Genomic DNA, 25,290 nt, shown 5'->3' with positions numbered 1-25,290 from the left:
ACTGAGCAGCATTCAGTGTTGTTATTATTCTAAAACTTTGTTATTATTATTATCAAGAGGATTACTTACAAGTTAAGATATTGAATTCAGAGAAATCATATCCAAACTGTTCCAATACTTTTTTAAATACCTCAACTTTTATTTCTGTTTAATCAAGATGTTTAGTATTACAACCTGCTCTGGACACAGCTACTGCAAACATAGCAAGCCAACAAGTAAAGTGAGTTCTCTATAATTTGATTGAAAACTCAGTGTAAACCTGATAAGAACTATAAAAACATCCCTCTTTCAGGCTTCTTAAGTTATCAAAAAATCACTAAAATCAGACCTATTTCATCATATAAGACAGTTCTAATGACTGTGGAACAGTTCTAAGTGACTCATGCGTCAGCCTGCAGTGCTATAAGTTATATAATTCATCATTACCACCAACAGTACTTAAGTGCATTGCACAGTTCTCAAAGTAACACGATTATTCTCTCTTGAATATCTATTTCTCAACCTTTCAACCTCCATATAACTCTTAGAATACTGTTTGATCAGAAAGAAGCCATCTCTGAACCTTTCCCAGTAAGTTCAAGTTCAAAGACGGTAGATATAGTTTAGATACAAGGAAAAATTTTTTACAGTGAGGGACACCACAGATAAACCAAGCTGCCAAGGGTCTTATCCAGCCTTGTCTTGAAAGTCTCCAGGAATGGGGCATCAACCTCAACACTAGGTAACCTGTTCCAATGCCTTGCCACTCTCACTTTTTCCTTATATTTAACCTAAATCTACTCCCCCTGAGCTTGAAAGCCTTTTCCCTTTGTCCTATCACCACAGACCCTGCCAAAAATTCTGTCCCCATCTTTCCTGTAGTTCCCCTTTAGATACTGAAAGGCTGCTATCAGGTCACCCTTGCAGACTTCTTGTCTCCAGGTGAGAAGCCCCAGCTCTCTCAGCCTGTCCTCATAAGAGAGGTGTTCTATTTCATGAATCAGTGTTCCTTTCCAATGGATTTTGGTGGACTTAAGTTGAACAATTAAAATAAATGGACATACACTGATTTCAGCACTCATCTGCAAGTTTTCCAGATAGTGGAATTAAACATAGGATTAAAATATTCACATACAGATAACTTTGACTTTTCTATACACATGCTCTTCACATAAAAAAAAAAAAAATACATGACTTTTAGGTCACCTAGAGAATAGTGAATTAAACACTGAATAAACAAAGTCTTTCACAACAAAGAAAATGATGGAAGACAGATTTTCTCAGTATAACACAGTATGCTATCTGGCTTCAGTACTTCACCACAATAGTCTAAATTAAGAACAGCAAAGAACAAGTTAGAATCATACATGGCTAGGAAAAAAGGTTCTGTTTATAAACTATAAAAAGAGGTATGCTATCAGTTGGAAAACTACAGTACTCTGAGATCACTTTAAATAAAGCTTCCCTCACACAGTCTTTCCTTACTCTGTATGTCAGCAACATATCTGTCTTCTAAAATCAGTACATCCTCACTTTAACCTACAGGATAATTTTTTCCTGTGCACTCAGTTCATAGACCTTCTAGTACCTGCAAGGCCTACAAGAAAGCTGGAGATGTCATGTGGTGGACAAGAGGTAATGGCCTTAAGCTGCAAGACAGTAGTTTTAGATTAGATATTCAGAAGAAATTCTTCATGATGAGAGTGTGAGGCACTGGCATAGGCTGCCCAAAGAAGCTGTGGATACCCCATCTCTGGAGGCGTTCAAGGCCAGGTTGAATGGGGATCTGGGGAGCCTGATCTGGTAGGAGGTGTCCCTGCCTACAGCAGGGGATTTGGAATTAGATGTCTTTTGAGGTCCCTTCCAACACAAACCATTCTGTGATTCTATGAAGTAAAATATCCGAAATCCCTATAACTGAAATAGCATGAGAACAAGTGTTAACTGCAGCTCTGTATTAGAGCAGATATGCTTTTCAAACTGATCCAAATCTTAATTGCATTTTCAGTTTCTCTGAAAACAGAACAAAACAAATACACTCTGCAGGTAAAATGAAAAAGAAAATCACAATCCCCCACAAGAAAAAAAGGAACATTATAAAATGAAGTCTATCACATTACAGCCATGCATTTCAGCTTTTAGTACATTTTAGCTTTTTAACTTGTACAGTTAAAAATAGAGATTTTTAATTAATTATAACAAACCTATAGATATCCCACTTTTGAATCTGGCTAGCAAAATATGTTCTACTCTACATTACATGTTTAGGAAACATTTTCCAGTTTTATGACATTCATCATCAACCCAATTTGCTATTAGAAGTAATTCTCTGAGGACCCTAGGACTGCTGAGAATTCATGAAACCTCTTCAATTTATTTGTGTTTAAACTCGGAAATGGTTAAGACTTTATTACCCTTTAATTATCCCCTCTCAATGATGCAATTTCAGACTTCCAATAACTCCCAACAAAAGTTTAGAAATAATTCTCACATTAACCAGCAACCATCAGTAAATACCTGTAAAAAATCATGAGTCTGCTCAGATTAAAGAGGGTTCTTCTGAGTATTCAGATTAAATCCAAAATAAATATTCAGAATGCACTAAATTAAAATTGTACTTAGAATGGAATTCCACATATTTTAAATATACTACACTAAAAAAAGTTTAAAGCAACATTCATTCCAAAAATATATTAATTTGTTAATAAAAGGAGCAATAGTGAAATCCTGACAAAATAGAAAAGTAAAAGTACTATCTACAGCGAGAATAATAATCATTAGAAAACATCAGGCTTTAATACACTAAAAATAGAAATCAAATGGGAATTTTGTCCAAAATATTCATTTGAAAAGATAATTAAACAAAACAACAAAAAACTAACTAATCCCTTACTGAGTTCTCTAATTCCCAAAAATCAAATAAAACAACAATGTATGATAGCAAGTATATAACAAAAACTAAAGACATAGTAGTTCAAGTTTATATGTTTTCAAATTTGTTCAAAATTATGCTGAAATCTATATTGGACATAGCAAGCTAATCCTAGAATTGGAAGAAAAATGGAAATCAGTGAAGGCAGCTGGTGCATGCAAGCCTAGGATTATGCCAGAAGCAGTACCTCTACCCAGCTACCGACCTCTTCTGGTAGCTGAATTAAATCCTTATGTACTGTGTCAATTCCATATATCATCGTTTTCACATAGCTAACACTTTTTACCAAAGGACGTAGGTGTACTTTTGGAAAGGACAGTGAGGAGTAATAATCTGTTGACTGGCTGAAGATCCTAAATCGCAATTGCCACAGGCAGAAGTGACCTGCTCTGAGACTCAGAAAAATACCTAACCACAAGTTAAAGCCTCAATCCTCAAGGATTTCAGTGCTTCTTTCAGTACAGCTTTGAGCTGCTGTAGATCAAGGTGAAGATCTCTACTGGAGATCTTTGTGTTTTTGCAGTATTATCAAATAATGTGCATCACTTGCTGATCTTTAAGATAAACATTTTTACATCCTAGCAACCATAGTTACAGGAATGTTATTTAAAAAAGGCAAAATTATTTAATAGAGTTGTCTTCACATTATCTATATTGTTCTTGTTAAAATTAACGGTTTAAGTACTGTTAACAGTTAATTAAAATTAACAGTTTAAGTACTGTTTGATTTTGCTACAAATAAGAACTGCTATCTAGCAAAGTGGTTACACAGACCTACAAAATCTAACATCTGTGGGTACAAAACAAAAAATTTTTTATCTAAACTAGCTGAAATTAATGTCCAACCTACAGCCTTAAATTTAAAAACTACACAAAAATACTAGAAGACTAAGAAAATATATGCCAATTCCCTTTCTTTTATCTCCTCAGAGTCTTCTCCTACTGAAAATACAACCTGCCTGCCTGCAATTGATACATATCAAACACTACTTGAATGCAGCAAGCATCATGTTTCCGTAATGATTGATGACAGATGTCCAGTCAGGTTCTTGTTACCAGTGTCCGGGGTGGGATCAGCTAAGCAGCTGCCAAAGGCCATAGGCATAACTGCAAGAAAGAACAATGCAAATTTACAATTAGGGAGTCTCTGGGGTGTGGGAGGAGAATGATTTGGGCCTCTGCAGATTATTGCAAGTCTGGTTTTGTTTAGCAGAAGAAAAAACGCTTCATATACTTTCAAGTTCCTGACCAATTTTTTTGTTCCATAACTATTCTTTAGAACCCCTAGGCCACTGTATCAGCAGCCATATGTCTCTTGCTTAGGCAGCCTGGACCTTTTCCATCAGCTGCAAGAAACTTTCAACACATCTGGTCTAGGCTTTTCTCATCAGCTGCTACAAGTCTCTGTGCATAATGACTATCAATTCCTTCCATTGGTTGCTACACTCTTTGCAGACTTTTGTGAATCTCCCTTAGCAACTACAACAGCCTTTCACAATACACAATTAAATTAACATTTTTAGACAGCATAAACCCTGTCACAAAGCAGTAGGCTCAGTTAGGCATTCCCTACTTTTAGTAAGTCCCTAAACTTGTCCTTCCTTTGAGTAATGCCACACTCAAGAAATAGATTTGGATGAATAGTGTCCTGGAAAAGAAAACTAAAGAATTTTCAGTTAAATGAGTTCCTAGATTGGTTGATTACATGTACTGAAGAGGAAGTTGCACTCTCCTGGAACCAGTGGCTATAGATAGCGCCAAGCTGCTTTTCTCTTTTGACAACTGCAGCAACTTGTTCCAGCTCAAAATTTTAGCTGTAGGATAGCCTCAGGCTGTGACTCCGGAACAGTTTGGAGAAACCCGAATGGTCACCCTTGGAGTCCCTCTCTCTTGCTCTATTTCAGGAAATAAACTGCCAAAAGCAGTCCTCTTAAGGAACAGAAAAAAAAAAAAAAAAAAAAAAAAAAAGTTGTCATTTATTAATTTATTTAGCCTGAGCTAGTTCACTGCATGATCAGATGAGCATCAGAGTCAACACGTGAGATGAGGGAAGACATGTACTGCAATCCCAGATACACAGTGGGAGAGACCACAAATGTGCCTGCACTGCTTTACCTCAGCTGAAATGGAACTGCTGGTCTTACTCCTTTACTAGCAATACTAGACTTTCACTGCACTGAAGATCTGATCAGCTTTAGATTCTGTCAGCTCCAAGGCTTCTACAGAGACCTCAGGGTCATCACTATGTGGCCCTTATGTGTTCTGGAATACAGTGACAAAACTTGGATTTACCAATACAAATTGAAAATCATTTCAAGAGAATTAAAATTAAAAATTCATTTTACAAATGTAGAAGGATTTCCATACCTAAGTAGAATAAAGTATACAAAACTACACTAAGTGAATATTTAGAGAACAGTCCATAATTGGAAGGTAATTCTTCTCTGTCAATAAGTACAACATATGTGGGGTGCTCTTTGATACTATAACTTTAGTAATAGAGAGATATAATTTGGACTCTGGAAAAAAAAGACAATAGCTAAAAAACAGAACTATCCCCTCTATTACAGGAGAAAAAGTAGCTGAAAGGTAAGTAAACTTCAAACATTTCAATCATACTTTTAAACGCAGATCTTAAATGGCTTGTTCTTAAGCATAAGATATCTGGTCAGGTCATGCTTTTCTTTGCACCTGAACAGTAAAAGAAAAGCAACCCAGTTAACAATTAATTGTGAGTATTTTAACTAACGCTTATCCTTGGTTAACATGCAATAAAAAGAAAATGTCTACCCAGGGTACTGTCCTAATGACAGTGAGGGAATAACTATTCCGCTTCTGCCATCCTGGTTCAAATCCCAGAGTTCAGGCAAGGACTAAAATGAATTTAGGCTATCTTGCAGTTAAATTTAAAATAATATAAGTGGTAATTAAATTAACAAAGTACTTTAGGACTACATATAGAATGTGATTCCATTTGTTTAAGATTTTAGCACCATGTGGAAAAAAAGCTATAATTTATGACACCTGTAATATGATCCCAACATTCATCTGTTTTGACAAAGCAGGTTTATTTACATAATATTTAGCTTCCTTTTCACTGCAAAAAAAATTTCAAGTACATAAAATCTGAAGGTTTTAATGAAAAACATGGAATGTTCCTTATAACAAGAGACATAATAAAAAAAAGGGGGGGAGTTGCAGATGACTAGAAGAACTAGTCATCTAGATATATATTCTAGATATATATTAGATATATATAGATATATATATATTAGATATATATAGATATATATACTAGATATATATTCTACATACAGTAGTTGTTACACATTAATTGACCTTACCAGATAAAAAGGAATTTAGGACCCTAACTAGGAAAGACTACCATTAAACAGGCGAGAAAGAAGGGGTAGGAAAAAAAATGCTAATTTTATAAAATTTATCTCAAAGTTGTCTGAGTAAATATACTGGGAAAGTAGATCACAATCTGGAGAAACAGAATTTGAGGGCACTGATGTATCCCAAAGGCTAAATTCCAGAAAATCAAAGAGATAATAGTAGAAAATTATCACCAAAATCTTAGATGCATGCTGGAGAAGAAAAGATTAACCTTACCTTACATTTTTATTACTCATTAAATTTTCCAATGTTGAAATCAAAAGAAACCAGAGATACTAACATGATTACCAGAATTCACTGAGTACAGGAGAAAAAATAGGGAAGTGTGAAAAACACTAAGTTCAGTCAGAGTAATAATTATGACTCCCTAAGGTCAGTGTATATTAGAATGCATATCCACATGTACCAAAAGGCCTGGTATGCATAAAGACCCATCAAACAGAGCATAAAGGTCTAACACAGTAAATGACACCAAGGAATCAAGTTAAAAGTTAGTATTTTTATCAAATACTTAATAGCCAAATCCTCTCTGCTAAACAAACATGAAAAAATTTGTCCAACTCTATTTTGACATCTGTTTTCTGCAGCAGAAATGCAAATGACTTGAAGTTTGAAACAAAACGAAGGCACTTTTGGAAGAAAGAGATCTAAAGCATTAAGATATTTGAAGCTTATAAAATTGTATGAATAAAGGCCCAAAAATTAATGTCCATGAAGGAATAACACCAAATATCTTGTATGCGGATAGAAAATCTAATATATGCAATCGCAGTCTTGTTTAAACAAAGTATTCTGAAAAGTTTAGCAACACTAAAAATAAAAAACATCCAAGTTTTTGGTCTGCCTATCAGTATTCTCAATTAGTAGAAAAACTTCTATAATTTTAGTACTTACTAGTACTAACTAGTACTTACTAGTACTTTACTACTTACTAGATAGGTACAGTCAAGCTGAGAACTAATATAATGGCCAATTAAGAATATTACTAGATTATAAAGATATCAGAAAAAAATGTCTACTACTCCTTGATCATTAAGTTTGAAACCCACTTGGCTTTACTTGTTTGTATGTTTTACAGCTCTTTCTGCATTCAAATTCACTTGCAAGCGTAAGCTAGTACTAAAACACCTTTCACATGTTGATGGCTGTGTTACGAAGTTAAAAGAAACTGTGCATCATTTCATAATCAAACATACAGTGTGGCCCTGCATTTTATTTTGTGACTACATCAGTTACGTTATTTCACTTTAAGGAAATTTACTGGTTTGGAGAAATCAAATCTTTGAGGTCATTAAAAGATTTAACATACAGTGAAGGATTACCATTCTACAGTGACTCTTTAAGTCAGCAATTTTAGGAGATTGAGTTCCCCGTTATTATATCACAGGCTTTTTTACAACTTGTGTAAATTATTTTAATTTATAAACCCCAAGATTTTATATTGATTTATTTTTATAAATAAATAAATCTATTTTTATAAATAAATAAATAAATAAACTGTGCTCAAATTCATTTGAATCTTATTGTAGTAAGTCATTTTTAAAAGAACAGAAACAAATCATCTCATCTAAAATAATTCCAATGCTTATGTTACAAAGCATAAGCATTAAAATAAATACTTAACATTAAATTAAACTGAGAAACAAGACAACACAATAGCAATTTTACTACTTACTAGATAGTTACAGTCTAGCTGAGAACTCTTTATTAACAGTTCATTGATGAAAATACCTACTTAATCCCATAAACTATTTAATGCTTTAAATGTATCCAAAGTGTTTTTATCTTCTCAGTGTTTCTTGGACATTATGACAACACATTATATTCACCCATCTCAGCTTGTAAGTTGACAGACAAGTCCCATCAGACTGCATGTTTGCTAAGAAAACCTGCTTTCATCTGTCAAATCTGAATGCTACACAACAGCAACACTATTTTGTTCCATCATTTAATCACTTAAATATTTCAACTGATGGTTTGTAATCTCACAAATTCTGTTTTGTCAGATTAAAATAATTTCAAACAAAATTAATATTCAGATATTACTCTCTCTCTAAAATACTATTTCTTTTTTAAACAAAAGTTTCCGACAAACTTATTGCTTCTCTCTTTCATGAAAATCAGTAAAGAAAAATGTGGTTGGTTGCACAAAAATTGTGTTTTGTAATATCCCATTTTAGTTTCAAATCCAGAATTATGTTCTGGTAGAACAGTATTTTTTTTCATAAACAGAAATTATATCACAACTCTGATTACATACAGACTGATTATAAATATATCCAGTAGGAAGTCTTGCTTGTATTATTCAAAAAAGGCAATGTTTACCTTCACAGCACAAAGGTCAGTCAGATAAAGCTTTTTTTTTTTTTTGTCACTTTATTTTAATAAGCTCATTAGTATTTTTAGCGGAGACAAAAAGAAAAAAGTATATTTTCCATGAAGCTGCTTAATGCATTACTATCTGCTTTAAGCCAATTTTTCTTAAATTGATTCCTTCCTTAAGTTGGAAGGAGAAAGACACGTGACTTACTATACTACATACTTGACCAAACCATATTTGCTCTAGCTTTCATTTCATTTTTGCCATATCAGACATGAATCTGGATTATCAAGAGAAAAAAAGAGTCTAGTTTGACTCTTGATGAGATTATGGTTGGACACAAAAGCTTGTGCTTTTAAAAAAAGTGATTAAGATCAAACTGGACACAATATTTTGGCCAAGAGAAATTAATAAGAGTATTAAAAGAAGACTGAAGAAATCCTTCACTGAAACCTCCAGGAAAGTCCCAATGATCTTAGGCAAAGATGAAAAGGATCTGAGATCTCATTCACAAGTATTCTATTCTTTCTGAAAGAGCACTCTGACCGACCGCATGACCAGATTCTGTTATCTCTCTACTCTCTTTTTTTTTTTTCTTGCAATGGTTCATGTTAATTGGTTCAATCTGGGTCTTTCTGAGAGCTGAGCTGAAATGCCCAAGTATGGAATGGAGTGTCAGTGATCCACATTTTAGTTGAATGATGTGGTAGCATCTATCTAGCTTTTGCTGATAAAAAGAAAAGGGTAAATATTTCATTTAAAAATTATACAGCAACACCAAACGAAGTTAACTGAGTGGTTTTGATGTTATTAGAAAACACCTTTTTGGCAGTTTTTGGCAAATCTATCATTCATCATAATATTCTTCTACTCTTCTAATCTTTTACACAACCATAACTGCAAACCTGCACACATTTATTAGTATCTTTGTTATCAATAAATGAACAGATACTGTTTACAGTATATTGTATATGCAAATGCAAGCTTTTAAGCAGTTAAAAAATAAATCCATAGAAATCTAACTTCTACCATAAAAGTCTAGTTTAATCATTCTGCATCTCTGTATAATATTGTACTAGTTATTTTAAAATACTGCTTATGTGTTATCTTCAAAGATTTCAAACATTTTAGTGTAGCTAATATACTATTATCAACTGTACACCTGCAGCTATTCTTTATCTGTTTTATGAGGAAAGCTAAATAAAAACATGTCATTTTTTTTTTCTTCAGAAGAGATTTGCTTATCAATTAGCCCATACTCATAAACGTACTGAAGAAAATATTGAGTTGATTTAATTTTCTTCATTTATGGTATGATCTCCAGATATGCTCTCCGCCCCTTGCTGTTCATGGCTCCTGCTTGACAGAAGATGACTAATCAGCTGAAACTGACTTGGGCCTTAGGAATTTATACTTTTTGGTATTGTGTACTATACTTTTTTACTGCTTCATGCTAGAAGCTGTGTTTGAACTGAGGCAGAATCCTTTTCTTTCTCCTGTGTGGTCCTAATTGCAACAGAGACAGTAAGTGAAATATGCCCTAATATTAACAATAATAGCTTGTCCAACATTGACAAAAGCTCATCTTCCTGGCAGCTTCAGCAGAGAAGCAGAGGACCACTTGAGTATGAAAACTAAAACAGTCCACAGTCTCCCTCAGTCAATCTTTTTTTTAAGAGAAGATCAGGATGATTAAGAAGTTTCAATTTGTCACAGAAGGATGTAAATTAGAACTGTTTTTCAAAGCATCAGTTTTGATCAACAATAAATTCACTTGACTAAAATAATTACAGAACTGCTAATCCAGAAAAAAAATTGTCTGTTCACAAGGGGAAGAAAATCATCCTTGCCACTTAGGTTAGTGATATTTTTGACTGCATTATGCAAACTACCAACAACTGGTCAAGTAAGACGATCCTTCTCATCTATGCAGTACCAGTGGTGCCACCTCTGGAGTGCTGGGTCTAGTTCCAAGCTGCTCACTACAGGAGAGACCTGGACATATTGGAAACAGTCCAATAGAGGGCTGCCAAAATGCTGACAGAACTGGAGCATCAATCTGATCAGAATAGGCTAAGAGAATTGCGACTATTTAGCTTGAGGAAGAGGAGGTTCAAGGGGATGTTATCTATATCTGTAAAAATCTGATCAGGAGGTACAAAGAAGAAAAAGACAGGCTCTTCTCAGTAGGGCCCAGTGCCAGGAGAAGAGGCAGCGGACACAAGCTGGAAACACAGGACTTTCCATCTAAACATCAAGAAGCACTTCTGTGCTGTGTGGGTGACTGAGCACTGTCAGAGTTTGCACAGTTTGCCAATAGATACTGTGTAGTCACATTGCTTCAGAAGTCAACTGAACACTAGATAATATCTTATGTAAAATAATCTACAAGAATATTGGTGCGGTGGGAGAAAACCATAAATTGAATGATTTTTACCTAATACAAATTTATTATCTGAATAATCTCTGATTATTGGTATTTTCTGAGAGAACTATGACGGATTCACTGAGATACAAACAAGGTAATATTTTGTTCTAAATAATTTTCATCCCAGATACTCCTACTTCTGTACAATATTTAAAAAATATAATAATAATTGTCGGAAACAGGCACCACAATTAGATGTATTAGAAAACTTTGTTCGAAAGGATCCATGTCCAGTAAGATAATGCAAATCAATATAAATTCACTTTTCAACCAGAAATGAGCCCTACATGCATAACTGTGAAATTAAGTAAAGTTACTTCCCTTGTCTACAGGAACTTCTGTTATTTTGGAATAAAATTTGATTGTTGCAGTCCTACAAACAAATTTCCTATAAAATTTTGTATATAATTTTCTATATAATTCTGTATTAGAATGCATGAATAAACATTTAGAAAACAGCAGCATCAATGGAATAAATAGTCATTAGTTAATGAATGGACAAGATCTTTGCATTTGAACTTGAAATTTATCAACATGTTAGATGCTTGATACATATATTGTAAATACACAGTGTTCATTATTTTTGCTTCTAAATTACATATATATATTTATCCATCTACATCTATATATCATATCATACTATTGTAATGATGTGTTAACAATGATATTGTCATTTCATAGCCTAGCATTTTAATACAACTTTCTGATGATTGATGTACCCTGTAGAAATTTGAAATGTATCTCACTGAAACTTCAAAAAACAGAGAACCTTTTTCCAAGGACTTCCCAATTAAAACGTAACACCAGTTATTTTTATTTCAGTGTTCCATAAAGAACTCAGTACATATTACGTGTACATATGTATTGTATGCAGCTAAGAATTTAAAATAAATATTTCATGCCCAAGATAAATTTCACACTGATAAAAAAACTTGCTTCGTAGACTTAACAAAGACTTTCCTGCATGAGCACTATTATGTTTGAATGGTAATCTTACACAGCTAGTGTTTTCTTAATGTCCTGGGGAGCCTGATCATTGTAAATTACCTGTGACATCTCATTAATCCTCTTTTTCCTCACAAACGCATAATTAATGGTAACATTGACAATAATACACAAATTAGCTAAGTGACGCTTTATGGTGTTGGTTTTGATTAACGTCAGGAACCCAAAAATGACATTAATGTAATGCAGATCCCAAAAGGCAACCCGCACTTTGACCTCAGACATACATTTTGTTTGCACCATCACAAAGATTAATCCTTCCCTGGATGAAGACAAGACAAAACTCTGGCCACTGGCATTGCGTGCTGGGCTGTTGCTGAAAAACAAACTGCCTCAATTGCATTTGTTTAAGAAGGAAATCTTAATGCATAGAAACAACGGCTTAGTGTCATTTCCTATTGTCTTGTTAGGACAAAGATAAACGAGCTACTGTCACGATTTAGATCAACTGCTTCTCTTCTAACTTCTATTATCTGCTTATTTATAGACTAATGTTTAATTAAAAGTATACCTAGATACAGAAAAGCACAATAAAGTTATCAAATTACTTTCTTACTTCCTACGCACTTATTTGGTGGATCACCTTGTATTTAAACTTTCCACATTTTGTGCTAGTGTTATAGGTTCAAACAGGTTACAGAAGAGTAAATGCAGCAATGTACTTAACCTACCCTGAAGTAGCAGCATAAAGAGTACAATTTATTACAGCAATTTTAAAAGGCCAACCATTTTCAGGATACATGTTTATTTGTCCATAATATACTTACATATTTATATTTATATTATTTTTATATATTATGTATGTATATCTATGTACACTTAACAATGTGTAACTGAAAGTATCTGGCTCAAAACAGTTAAAATCTCCATTCCCCAATTTAAAAGCACTGTTTACAACCACATCATCTTAGAAAGTAAGGTAAATTTTGATTATACACTTGTATACTCTTTTTATCATCTCATAAATTGAACTCATTACAGAATGCACAAAACCTCAAGAAAAAACAGTAATTATCAGAAAATACAGCAGAATATTTTTCTTCTAATAATGAAAATCCCATCATCACTTCTCTCTCATTAAGATTTTTGCTGAAAAAGCATATCTGTAAAAGGTAATGAGCGATCTTGTTAGAGCTAACATTTTTACATATATTATATTTTATTAACCAAAATACCATAAGACAACTTCTCTAAGAAGTGTTAAACATTGTGTGGGTTTCCCATTGCAATAGAACACAAGACTATCGTCAATTAACAAGATAATTTTTCTTTCTCTCTCTACTTTTGTATAATACTGAGATAAATAGGTGTGGGTTTATCATAAATATCACAGAAAGGAAGAAAAAAATTACACAATAATATCAATCAGGAAAATATTTTAATATCGCAAAGAGAAATAAATGGTTGAAAACTGAATAGTAAAAGACATCCCTGGTAGATAAAGCCTTTTAGATATCTTTAATTTTTTAATTATAATAGATACATGTGTATAGTCAAAAATATCTCAGATAGATTTTCAGTGTTTCAGTTTTTACATGTCCTGCTGGGTAATCTTGAATCTGATGACTTTAAACCTAAAATGGCTATTTGAAATAATTTCCTTCATCTGATCACATTATTCTAAAGTTAAATTTCTCAACAGTGTACATTTTAAAGCATTTTATGCAAAACAGGATAAATTTTCTCTGACTGGGGAGTACATTTTAAAGCACTGCAAAATTTAAGGGGCAAAAGGGAATCCCATAGAGGCCGTATATTTACTCTAACTAACCAAGTCATAAATCCAGGTTATTGCAATAAATTATTTTTATCGTTTGAACAGAGTAAGTACAGTATCACATTTGAAAGACATTTGTGTTTAATTCATATCTTAAAATTGACAAAGATAAACAATCACATCTACAGCAACTGAAATGCACTAATGTACACGGAATATACAAGCTAGAGCCAGGAGCAGAGACAAATCTGTTCTTTATATCATCATTGTGGCATAAGGTCATTCAAAATGTAATTGTACTTCTTTGTAAAACATAAAAAATTGTCTGGTTGGAGCTGCAAATTTTAAATGGCTTTGTCTGTGTAGTAATCCGTTATCAGCTTGTATGAACCGAGTAATTCTTTGTTTCATATACAGTTTGCTGGCAGCCTACAGTAACCATTTGCTACTTTTACTTTGCTGAATTAATATTCAGCCAGATACAACAAAAGCCTCCTAAATATATGTCTCAAAAGAAACCAGCCCACTTTTAACCCTTACTAGTTATCTCAATTTCCTCTTCACCATAGATATGATTAATATTATCCTATTAGCCTCACTGTCATTTCATTCTTGCAGTTCCATGCCAGCCTTGTAGAAAGCAATCTATCAAGAGATACATTTATTGGAATGATTTGTTTCCATGTTTAAGTGCTGCACATTGACTTTTAATACTTAAAAATGACTATAGCAAACTGATTTTTTAAAGCCTGTAGAATCTCATGCACATGCACGCATAAGAAAAAAGTTAGTCTGTAAGGCAACATATTTTTCTCACAATTCACTGAAAGCTTCACTCATTAGTTTCAAGAAATCTTATTTCAAAACATAATCTTATCAGAGTTCTCTATGTAAAATTTCTGTTTGTTGTCATACTTTGAAACTTAAGAACTACTTGAATTATATAGCTGAATGATATGCTGGCTAAGGCACTTCCTTATTCCACACTTTTACACAAATCCAATTAATATGATAGTTTCAGAAGGCAAAAAATAATGTCAGTTTAGGTTTCATTTTTCACATCACAAAAACATTCCCATAGACTTAACAGAACATAAACTGGTTAAGTATAGATTCAGTTTTATCTCCTCAGTTTATATAAATATTTAGCAAAAAGAAAGAAAAAAAAACCTGCATGCAATTCCACACACTTTCCCCAGCTAGATTTAACATATGTGTGTATAACTGTAGTTTATCATTGAACACAACACTGCATATTCAGGAAATCCATTCAACATCAGATGTCAGCATCTTACATAATGTTATATAATTATGATTCACAGAAGAACAGCTTCCAGAAAAGCACAGTGTTCTACCTTTTATGAATCTAAGCCTGATTTTATCTCAATAAACAATCGCCTTTTAGGGTGATGAAAGAAAATCATTACCATGTTAAACATGACAGCATTTACCTGTTGCTCTATGAAATAGTGACAGAATGCTTGGTTACTTTGCTAGTTGTGAGTTGAGCAATTATTTACGTAAATGTTCTTTATACATTCATCAGCAGGTGTTTCAATTTATAGTTTTATTTAATAGTAATAAAATAACATCAAATCCAAACCACATGATGTGCACGTTCATGGCTTTTTTCCTTGGGGGGGGGGAAGGAGGGGGGTAACAACCCTATTGAGACTGTACTTTATGAAGAACTTTAATGAGAATTCTGACTGTATTTTGTACCATGAATGTCAAATAAGTTTCAAAAGCAAATGCAAACTGCAATCCTAGTGACACATACTAAAAATAACCCTATAAATCTGTTCATTCTGTTTAGATAGTCTCCTGTGTTGTAAAAAGTGAGACTGCTTAGCTTTATTATATGTTTTGGAGAAAACTAATTTTAGGAAAGTAGGCCACTGATAGCATTATATTATTCTTGTGATTTACAGAGAAGCCATCTATTTTCTAATCTTCTCAGAATCTCGGTAATAATTAGGCAAACTTATAGCAAGCTTTTTTGAGGAAATTCTTTGGAAAAACATGTCGCCTCTTAATAAAAAGCTCAGAGATAATTTTCTCTTAAACTAAGTATAAGAACAAGCTACACTGCACTAAGCAAAGCTACACAACATTTCAATGAAAAAATTCCACTCTGTTTTAGCCTGTCAAAGTAATTTGAGTGTTTCCAATAACACAACAGCTATATCATAATACAAATCTGCTTACCAAAGTATTACATTTAAAGAATGCAGAAATTTGTGAGAAAGAAAGCTGCAAAAGTTCTACATTTCAGTTTGAGATATTACTGTTTGAAAAGAAGCAATTTTGAAAGCTGCACCACATTATATGAAAATGTACAAATAAAGAGGAACAGATTTTTAGCTTTCTTGTAAGACTAAATAATCTTTAGACCTTAAAATTACTCCTTTCCACATCTGAAAAATGATATGAAGAGAATGTTAACATTAGTTGCATTTTTGTATGTATATGCCCAAAGTGACAGCATTCTGGGTCTTTGTTTTGAGATATCTTTATCAGTCCTAAGGATGGAAAAATCAGATCTATACAGTCACAGTATAAGTGCTGGAGACAGAAAAGGCTCAAAGGCTGGCACCAATTTGAATAATCTTTTTAACAATATTAATTGTATACAATGTCACATCATGTTCTTTCTCATTTCTCAACCAGGGCATACGATGAACCGGTGCATACAATGTACCACTCCAAGAAAACACGATAGCTGAAGGGCTTCTACCTTTAGACCCATTCAAAATAAAAAGCATAAAACATTCATATTAGTGTGATGGTTGTTATAATAGTGCAGTGATAGTGCCAAGAAGTCATTAATGCACTATATCTCTTCTTGATTTAAAAATTTTTAAGTTAACGGGCCAAATTTCACTATACCTTGTACCAGTAGTTGTCATTTTTTACAGCTATCTACTAAAAATAGCGTGGTAGACACTAAACATGCATTTCTTCTGATGACCTCTATTTTGTTAATATTATTGGGGAAGAAAAAGTAATTATGCTTATAAAAAAGTATTTATAAAAAGTAATTTTTAAAAGTAATTATCCTTATAAAAAGGAATTATTCTTTTAAATCTGAATTTATGTGAGTGAATGATTTCTGGAAATATTTATATATATGTGTGTAATCGGGATTTTGCACCATCATTCAAAATTTATTTGATTACACTAAATAAATTCTGAATTATTCAGATTTTCCAAATCTGAAGAACTAAATTCCTTTATCAAATGTGACTCATCATACAAAATTACAAGTTATAGTCTGCAATATCATATCTTTATATACACATAAAAATTCTGATAAAGAAATATTCTAGTATCTATTGTAAAATAAAATATATGATCAGCATGGGAGAACTAATCACAGAAGCCCATGACAGCAGAGACTACTTTTGGTTGGGTATGAAAATGAAAATAAAAATGAAACAAAAATCCAACATATCCTAATTAAAAAACTACATGTAATTGAGAAAATGTGTCCGAGTCTTAATGACTGTGAAGAAAGGAGATGCATACAAATACACTCAAGAAAGAAAATGCAACTGTGTATTTACAAAAGCAAAAGCTACGAAATGTGTGCACATACAACACATGAAAAACTTAAGAAGTCCATTTTCAATAGCTATCAGTTGAGAAAGCTACTAATCTGGTACTTCGCTGCAATATATTAATATTTGATGTAAAAGTGACACTGTGGGGTATAGAAAATTTGCAAACAATCTAATGGTAATGCAGTGTGAGCTTAAAGGGAAGAAAATAAAAGGAATAGCTGGAATGCATGCTCCAAGACTACTGACAATTCTCTAACCTGTCACAGATTACATTTTAGCTACTGTAGGGTATGTATAGGCTCGTCACAACTAATAACATTTTTCTTTCATCAGGTTTGTGTTAACATTCTGCAAATCTGAAATGTTTACTGTAATGAAGTAATGCATTATATAGATAGCATATGGTTGCTGGCTTTGTTTATATCATTTTAAAATATCTGAAAGGACCGCTTGGACTAAAGTGCAATGTTATTGCTTCCACAGTCAGTTGATGGGTTGTTTAATAGTATTTTAAATGTTTGTTAATGATAGTCTCAAAAAAACAGAAAACCACAGAAGCAATGCAGAATAGCAATATCACAATAGTTACAAAGATTAAAATGCCACTAGGGGACAGTAGAAAGTCACAAAATGAGGTTCTGTTGAAGAAAGCAGAACAAAAGGCTTTTCTTTGTCAAAAAGAAATCACAAATATGTATTTCTAAATAAAAATCATTTCACATGTGAGGGTTTTAAAATTATGCATTAAATAGCAAGGTGGAAACTGGGAGATACTTGCATGAATCTATTCTTAGGTCCATTACATTTGTATCTATGTATTATAAAATATACAGTAAACTCAGTTTTAATAAGAATAAATTCATGTGTGAACCAAATTATTTTCAGTACTTTCATAAGTTCTTAAAATACAGAGGTTTCTGCCATTATTGCATAAGAACACATTAATCTATGTAGCTTACCTGGTAATAGAATTAATAAATATTATATGTTATTGGGATATTAAGCAATGCAAATAAAGGTCTGGATTGTAAGAACAGAAAATGAGTGGGAAAGATCTACTTTATTATGAACTACTGTCAATGTATGGACACTCCTATTCTGTGAGAGAATAGGCAGTACTCACTCTGGAGCAGGACAGTTCTCTTCTGAAGTTCAGACACTGTTCACGTGCTGAATCTCTGCAAAATAAAACAAAGCACAGCACTATTTTATCTGCAAAAGAATACCAAGGCACTCTTGGTAATTGGTAATGCCAATGCAAACTGGAAAGTTTGCTTCAAGTATTTGTAGCTACAGAACTTTCCCTGTTATATGAAGCATATCCAAGCTAACAAAATCAGAAAATCAGTCAGCCTGATTCTATGTGATGTTTCAGTTCACATAAGTACAGGAGGTAAATGCATACTTCAGAAGTATTTAATTTTTTTCCATTTTCAAAGAAATGCATATTGGCCTACAAATTATCAAGGTTTAGGGAGCATCTAATTCTCAGTCATGTATTCACAGTACATAGGAGACAGGATGATAGCTATGTAGCACAATGTGAATTCCTTCTTGTTTCTTGCACACAAAAACACACAAAGAGATTTCATCTGCTGAAAGATTATCCCCATTCCAGAGAGGTAAAATGCAGATTCAAAACAGCAGCATGAAAGTCTCTTCACAGCCTTGTAATTGCAGTCATCTTGTAGCAATGTCATGATCTTGAATGCAGAATGTGGACAATGATATAATTAAGAATTTGAGTGAAAATAGCAAATCTAAGAAGGATTGGTCTATTATAAGGGCCAGGACTGTTTTCAGATGGAAAACCTATCACATGCCTGTATGTATGTGAAAGAGACAGGGTGAAACCTAATAAAGCAACAGGCAGACATGTACCTTTAAAAAGTACTTTAAAAGAAAACCCTTGTACCACAGCACAGTGAGAGAGAGAAGGGTGTGACTGAGAGGAGGATGAATAAAAGACAGACAGAGAGAAAATGGAAATGGGGAGTTAAAGGAAAAGAGGAAGAGGGAAGGCATGAGAGAGTCAGGGAGAGAGAAAAAAAGAATCATATATTATCATATGCATCAATCATCATTTGTGCCAGGCACCATATGTACGTGGATGACAAAAATTTCAACATACAACAAAATTCATAGAACAACAGGGTATACAATGAACAGTCTAGGGCCCATTTCTCAGACAGTACTGTAACATTACTTGAATCATTTATTGAATTGAGTTTCAGTAACTGATTAAGGTACATATCTTGCTTTTCACTCACATGTTTTTAAGATATTAAGCTGTGAAATCTCAAAAAGAGTAATTTTTCTTTTAAAATGAGATTACTATCTTTTAAGAATCTGAAAAACTTTTCCAAATTATTTGGGTGACATATTGCTTAAAATTAGCTAAGAATGGAAGGATAAACTTCTATGAGTTTAATAAGGGTTGCTACCTTTTTAGTTATTATTATGTCCTGGGAAACTCAGCTAGGATGTTTACTCTCAGGAAAAAAATTTGGAGGTCGAAAGTATTTCTAGGAAACAACCCAGGAAAAACAACTTCAGCCAACAGTGGACTTCTTCAAGGACTTCCTTAAACTCTCTGAACTTTGAAAGATACGTTCTTATGACCAGATTCTTAAGGGCTTTCCTGAGCAGCATACACATGATTTTTAAATTACTATTTAAGTACATAAAAAGGCTTACTAAATTAAAACTCAATGTTAAATACACTCAGAAGAGACATCACCAAATTCAGTCACTATTTTTATAAACTGAATAAAGCTTGAACCACTTGATCATTCAAGTCATTCAAAAGCTACCACAAAACTCTACGTGCTGAAATTATCAGAATTTTAGGGCTCTTCATTGGCTACCCTAGCAGTACAAAGAACTTGCATCTCGTAAAGGGAAGCAGTTTTCAGGGGAAGAGCGAGATCACTGATTAGAGTTAGTGAACAGTTTTATGGTTGGCTTATTTTAAAAACTTGGATTTGCAGAAGTTTCATAGTTATCATGTTCTGATCCATGTAACAGTATCTTCGTGCCTTTATCATGTCTGCAATTTTTTTTTCCCCACTATATTGGACTTTGTATCTCTAATCAGCATACAATTTGTGTTCACCTTTCCTTTAGCTCCCCATAGTCACTTTTTCATATACTCTACCCAGTAAGAGTACTTCTTCCAGTTGTCTCTCAAACAAGACTCTTGCAGCAATACTTCCTTCCTGCTATTCTCATACTCATCTCCATGTTGTTTTGTCCTTCCCTTACTTTTCTACTTCAAGCTTTGCCCTGAACTTAAGTGCTGTTTTCACAGTCAGTGTCTTGTGACACACTGAAGTTCTTCAGCTTTCATTTTGCCATTTTTCATAATCACAGAAAACCACATTACAAGGCAATGAATTGTGATTTAGCACTCCTATATGTCAAGTGAGAAGTTTTCCTAAATCAGAACCACATCTGTAACAAGTCACATTCTGGTGTTTTGATGTGTTCAAGTGTAAGATAGTTCTCTCTAAAGGATTATTCCTTTGCACATTCATTTAACTGTACATTGTGGTCGCTTTCTTTAACAGAGCTCTTAAGAACTGCTATACGAAAAATAAAGTGCCTCTATTTCAGTTAAAGGCACTTTGAACAAGATGCCATTGCCTTTGTTAAAATAGGAAAAAAATTGCTTTACATACAATTATCAGAAAGCCATGGTTTGCAAAAATAATTTGGAAGCTGTAGCAATATCAGATGTTAAATAGGAACTAACATTCAATGCCCCATAACACGTTAATGAACCCAGAATAATGTTTGTTCCCTTTTTTTTGTATTTTGTTTTTCAATCTCTGTTGGTGTTTTATTCAGAAAATATCTTTTTGACATAGTAACTTGTTGCTCTGCACTAAATGAAAAAAATATAAGCTGGAAAAAAATAATGTAAACATGCTAAAACTTAAACCTACTGATCTCCCATTTAATTCTAAGTATACAGAAAACAATGAATAGTTCTGATACAGCACCTGATTGATATTTCCAGGGTGTGAAAACCTCCACCATGAGATTGGGCTGATATTGCATATTCAAACACATACAGTGATATATTTGTCATTGCTATTGACCTTTATCTCTCCAGTTTCCTGACAACCTTCTACAGTTATTGACATTACAAATACCAGTGACAACGTGCAGGGCAAAGTATAACCTTTCATTTACCTTCATGTCCCTCAAATGACTCACATAGGTAGTTTCAACAAAAGCTGCAAACAATGATACTGTTGATTTTTTTTTTCTTAACTTGCTAAAATGTTTTCCATTTTCCTCTTGTTCTCTGAAAATCATGCCAATAACTCACTACAAAGGAAACGATTTCAAATGAATACAGGTAATTAGAAGTGTCAAGAAATCAGCAGAGAGTAGGGTGTCTGCCATCATTTCTGTGGAAAGAGTGCCAGATTCCCTTTCAAAAAGGTCTTTGTCATTTTTTAATAGAAGATAATTAATGTAGACTACAGTAAAGAGTACGGGATCCTAGTCACTTGTCTTTCTTTCCTTAGAAATTGTACTATGAAGATGTTTTGATTTCTAGAAACAATCTTCTGAGTTTATTTAAAAATGACTTTTAATTACAAGCATGGTCTTTTTAGTCTTTTCATTATTGTAAAAGCAAGCAAGAAGAATTTGGAAAGGGCACATTTATAAGGGTGACATAAAAAAAAAACTTTTATTTTAAGAAGTCCAAGCCTAAGCAGTTTGTTTCAAGTAATGAGATCACTTCACATAGCTGGTAGTATCCACTAAGGAAAACACCAAAAAAACAGATGAAAATGTGGAAATCTACCCATTAGTAGCGTAGTCTCACTTTCTGAATATAGGAAGGTGGAAGGGCAGTGCCTGTGTAATAAAAATTACAGATATTTATGTTGCAAAATGTAATTCATGTTGCAATATATATTAATAGTAACTCAAAAAAATACTTTGTTATTTTGGTACTATACCTATGACAAACAAACCAAAAATCTTCTTGGATAGGCTGCACAAAATTCATGATTTATAAGGATAGTTGTGCATTTCACATAAAACTCAATATTTATTCTGAAATCTAGAAAAAAATCGTGTTTATGTTAAAAAATACAAGTACAGTGAACCAGAAAGTTGAATCGGTGATTAGTACACTGAGATCAGTAAATTCCTTTCATGAGAAATTAATGCCTTGGGATAAAACTGAACAACCATCCCTAATATAAGTATCTAACAATACATCTAATCAACTAGGTAATCCTAGTATGCTACAAGCATGTAAAATTACAGATGTTCTTGGCAGTCATGAAATTATCTAGAACTTTTCTGATTATAATTACAGTATTTCCCTTACTCTTTCCAACAATATATCTGCACTCGCCAGTACTTGATGACACACAGAAATAATCATTCAATTAAGAGATGAAAATATTTCCTCTCTTTTTTCATTTCATTATGATGGACAGCTAAAGGATCTCAAAATTACATTTGTATTTTTACAAAGGGGTCTACCAATGAGGAAATTCTATTTTCAACAAAAGACCAAATTAAGTGAATATGATCAAGCACTGTAAAAAAACAGAATCCATCCTTTTTTGATAATGGAAAAACAATGTTTCAAAAATATGGAAGACTGGTAACAAAGCATAGTGTATGTAAGAAAATATCACAAATTTTAACTTTGCATTTCCATCTGTACGTTCAGTAATAGAAGAAATTTATAATAACATTTACCAACACTATTTATTTGTGTTACAATGAGGTCATCAGTTTGGATTTTAAGGCAACATAGACATCTAAAGGGAAGATGCTGACAACCTTCTGATTTATGTAAATCAAGCCTAACACATTTCATAGTCTGCATGTCACTGCCAACAGGAATTAAAAAGTAGTAACAAACATAAACAGCTCTCTGCTTCATGGTTCTGAAAATAGTTGATAGATCTTAGGGCAGAAATTCCCCTAGTCTTCAGTGCATGCCTTTTCTTCTGGATCTGCAATCTGACATTTCCTACTACACGTTTAAATTCACAGCTGCAGGCTCTGTCTCTTTGGGGATTGCTTCCTTTAGGCCCAGTCTGCCGTAGGCTAAAATCTCTGCAAAGACTTTCACAAATTCCAATGGGCATATATCAATTTCTTCAGCCGCCAAATCCAGAAAAGACGCTACAAGAAATCACCAACGTTCCTGGTGCTCTATTACTCTGAAGAAAGAGAGTTGGACAACCAGTGTTCTTAATCAAGCATCATCTGCATTTCTAACTACCTTCAGCCAGACTGCCAAAGGCTGGAGAGAGCTGGTTCATAGATGTTTGCTAACATTGAGAGAGTTCAAAAAATTGATCCTGAGACAAATCTGGCAAAGCAGAAAGAGCACTATTTCAGACTGATGTACTGTAGACCACTATATTTGAGCATTAAATCTAATGAATAAAAATACTTATAAAATTTGTGGCAATGTAGATGTAAGAATATAAGAAAAAAGGTTTTTGTCCTAGAAAGTCATGAAATTGAACAGAATCATCGGTCAATATCCCTGAAAAAAAATTATAATTATTTTGCTCCTTTCGTTTTTCAGAATAGATAAAAATGTGAAATTAGTTTATTACTATGAAAAATTAAATATAATGATTAAATTACCATTGAAAGTATAGTTAAAAAACAGCAACGTATGGCAGTGATAGCAATGATTTCTTAAGAGACCATGAAAGAGAGCAAATAGCATAGCAAGTTCTCTACTATATTTATAGGTGCACGATGAACCACTTGGCAACGAGCATAAAGTCATGCTAGCGCAGTACTGCTGCAAAAGATAATAACTGAAGTCAGTCAGTAATGGTCCTAGGCACTCATATGATGTTTGCATCACTACTTTGTGATATCCTAAATGTGTGACCTACTACCAAATAACTAGTTATCCTGAGCAATCATTTCCATCTCTGTGCTCAAACAATCCTGCCATGCATAAGGCAGCAGCTCTTCAACAGTAATCCATCAGTAGCAGCATTAAGATATTTCAAGACAATAGCTGGACACAAGATGGAAAATGCAACCTCAGGGAATGGGAACTACCACTGGCAATAAAGCAGGTAACAGTGGTACCTACGCTGAGCCCTCATGTGAGTACTTCTGAACTCTTTGATCTGGCTCCTGGATTAATTAAAAGTTAAACAGCTCCCTCAGGAGTAGAGAAGCCACCCCCACTCATGTCACTAGATGGGCAGCTCAGCATCCCATACTTGTGAGATGAGCAATACAAATTCAAGACTCGGATTTACACAGACAGCAGGGAAACAGAATACTGATCATTGGGCAGCTTACTACTTAAAAGCCTTTGTCAGTTTGTAGAAAATTCTGTCCTGGGCCTAATAAAGTGTATCTGTTATAAATTATGTTAAAGTAAATACATTTAGCAAAAAATTTCAGATGAATCCCACCTCTATTCCAATTCTATTGTTTGCTTTATAAAAATACATTTAGTTCAGAAGAAAACAAAAAGAGTGGAAGTCAAAACTAGTTCTGCCCCTATTATTCCGTTCATCTCCAAATGTAACAAAAATCATAACTGCACCTGGGCTGAAATTTACTCTGAAATAGACTTTGCTCTTTTTGACATGGGCTTATATTCTTGTTTGCTACTTAGCTATAGCAGAGAATACAAAGATATTTCTTAATTGAATCAGGAACATTTTCATATGAGAAACAATTTCCCTTTGAAAATAATTATATGTAATTAGTCGAGCATTTCATAGTTAGAATAAAGTATGTATTTTGACTTTTATTAGCTCACTAAGCTAAATTTTTCTAACAAATTCCATGTAACTATGATATGAATATGGACAAATTCTTTATGTATAGTCACATATGTTGAATAATATTGTTAATATTTCCCTTTCCACTTCCACTAGATTTTTAGAATTTTTTCCCTCAACAGATTTCATGATT

General features: G+C 33.3%; 1 long non-coding RNA gene across 4 annotated transcripts in view; it reads right to left on the bottom strand.

Moving 5' to 3' along the window:
- LOC125695259 (uncharacterized) overlaps window positions 1-25,290 on the bottom strand; it is a 93,928-nt gene that overhangs the window by 45,712 nt on the left and 22,926 nt on the right. Inside the window, exons 4-5 of one of the 4 annotated variants that reach the window (XR_007377911.1) lie at window positions 18,467-18,521; window positions 9,734-13,166 (exon numbers count right to left, since the gene is read on the bottom strand). This is a non-coding gene — a long non-coding RNA (uncharacterized LOC125695259). Of the gene's footprint in view, window positions 1-9,733; window positions 13,167-15,448; window positions 16,518-18,466; window positions 18,522-22,224; window positions 23,702-25,290 lie in introns of those variants that run through there. The other 3 variants (XR_007377908.1, XR_007377910.1, XR_007377909.1) reach the window with 3 other exon arrangements.

This window comes from Lagopus muta, chromosome 6, assembly GCF_023343835.1.
Source record: "Lagopus muta isolate bLagMut1 chromosome 6, bLagMut1 primary, whole genome shotgun sequence".
Lineage (NCBI taxonomy): Eukaryota > Metazoa > Chordata > Aves > Galliformes > Phasianidae > Lagopus > Lagopus muta.
The sequence above is the reverse complement of the archived record's forward strand: the minus strand, read 5'-3'. Positions and strand labels throughout refer to the sequence as shown.